We start from the raw sequence: 2500 nt of genomic DNA, 5'->3' as shown, positions 1-2500 counted from the left end.
AGAGTCTAGGTTGTATGATTAAAAGAACAAAGTATGAGTTGAGGGGGGGTTAGGGGTTAGGGTTTAGGGTTTAGGGTTTTAGGGTTTGCATGGGGTATATAAACCTAGATTCTAGGATTCACATAGATTATATAAAGGGTTTAGAAAGTTGGGCTTGGAGTATGTAAAGAGAAGATAGATTTAAGAATTCACACAAACAAAAATAAATTGGATGTGGAGTGTGAAGGATGAAGAATTGAAGACATTAAGTTTCAGTGGTGATGGATTAGTTAGTGGGCAATGATTACCTGTACGATGCATTAGTTAGCAAGTCATTAACATATTTGTACAACCAATTGATTGCACACACACAAATTTATCTCCAAAGTGACATGTAAACGATTTAGTGGATTTTTGACATGACATGGACTACCACGTGGCAGCCACATCAGCAAGGTAACACGTGGCACTTGAAAAAATCAATTTAGTATTCTTCTGCCTTTTATTTTTCTACCTTATTCCAGTTAATTAAATTACTTTAATATTTTTAATTCACCAATTTATTTTTATTTTTATTTATATTTCTGTCTAGGCGCAAGACTGGGCGGCCAGCAAGGAGTCGAGACAGGGAGTTAATTTTAAAATTGATTTTTAAAAAATGATTTATTTATTTATTTCCACCTATGCGGAAGACTGGGCGGCCAACGAGGTCGAGACAGCCAGGAGTCGGGACTTGGGCAAGGGAGCGGGACAAGAGGTCGGGACTCGCGGCGGGACAAGGAAGAGGAGGAGGAAGTCCGGGACTCGCGACGGGACTGGGACTCGCGCCGGGACTAGGGAGTCGCGGCGGGACAAGGAAGAGGAGGAGGAAGTCCGGGACTCGCGACGGGACTGGGACTCGCGCCGGGACTAGGGAGTCGCGGCGGGACAAGGAAGAGGAGGAGGAAGTCCGGGACTCGCGACGGGACTGGGACTCGCGCCGGGACTAGGGAGTCGCGGCGGGACAAGGAAGAGGAGGAGGAAGTCCGGGACTCGCGACGGGACTGGGACTCGCGCCGGGACTAGGGAGTCGCGGCGGGACAAGGAAGAGGAGGAGGAAGTCCGGGACTCGCGACGGGACTGGGACTCGCGCCGGGACTAGGGAGTCGCGGCGGGACAAGGAAGAGGAGGAGGAAGTCCGGGACTCGCGCACGGGACTAGGGAGTCGCGGCGGGACAAGGAAGAGGAGGAGGAAGTCCGGGACTCGCCACGGGACTAGGGAGTCGCGGCGGGACAAGGAAGAGAAGGAGGAAGTCCGGGACTCGCGACGGGACTGGGACTCGCGGCAGGACAAGGAAGAGAAGGAGGAGGTCCGGGACTCGCGCCGGGACTAGGAAGAGGGGAGGAGGTCCGGGACTCGCGACGGGACTAGGAAGTGGGGAGGAGGTCCGGGACTCGCGCCGGGACTAGGGAAGAGGAGGAGGAGGAGGAAGGCCGGGACTGGGACTCGCGGCGGGAGTAGGTAGTGGGGAGGAGGTCCGGGACTCGCAGCGGGACAAGGAGGAAGTCGGGGAGGAGGGCCGGGACCAGGAGTCGCGGCGGGGATAGCAGGCAGGACAGGGAGGGTGGGTGGTCTTCCACAAAAAAAAGTGTGTCTCGGAACTTCCTTAGTGCAGTAGGACGGGGGCCTGCCGAATCCCACAGAGAGTACTATGTGGGGAAGGGTTCCTCTGAAGCGTCTCGGGAAAAGTCGTGAGGGGGTGACGGTTGCTCGGTGCCTACGGGTCCCGACTGCTCGCTGCCTTCTTTGAGCCCAGTACCGACGTTCGCAGGGGGATACCTGGATACTACTGGGGTTACCTGGATACTTCTGGCGTGTTACCTTGGATCAGTGAGGAGTGGGGGTTAGTTTCCCGGCGACGCGACCCTCTGAGGAGGTCCCGCGGAGGGTCGCCGAGTATTATATGGTGAGCTGGCTGTCAAGGATTGTGAGTCCCGCTGCCAAAATTTTTTTTGGTGCGCGGGCGACTGGAAAAAGAGGGTTGGTCTTGTGCCGATACGCGTAACGTCGCAGCGAGTCCCAAGAGCTAGTAACCATTTTTGGCGGGGGGCGATGGCCTCGGTATTGTCAAGCCATTCTCTCATTCATTTGGGAGGGTGGGGAGAAGTGTTTGCCGAGGCCGTTCAAGCTCCGCCTGGTCGACCACCACTGTGACCGCCACCGCGCTCGATCTCTATTGCAAGCTCAGGTGAAATTCCTGATAAACTTGGAGGGGTGTGGGACGCGTTCGCAGTGTGGGCCGAGGAGTCATAACATCCCAGGTCGGAATGTGAAAATGGAACTTCGAAACCGGTGAGAGTTCTCTCGTCGGCTAGGGGTTTCACAAAAGTAACATTTCTATAAATTTCTATCCGACCCCTCCATTAATTTGGAGGGGCGATGGGCCCCGGGGATTGGACATACTTCTTGCTGATTTGTCTTTTGAGGAAAATCCTTCGCGGTGATGGTTACTTTTTCATTTTTTAATGTGTGTATCGGCCT

This window comes from Physcomitrium patens, chromosome 20 (genome assembly GCF_059467195.1).
Source record: "Physcomitrium patens ecotype Gransden chromosome 20, ASM5946719v1, whole genome shotgun sequence".
Lineage (NCBI taxonomy): Eukaryota > Viridiplantae > Streptophyta > Bryopsida > Funariales > Funariaceae > Physcomitrium > Physcomitrium patens.
The sequence above is the reverse complement of the archived record's forward strand: the minus strand, read 5'-3'. Positions refer to the sequence as shown.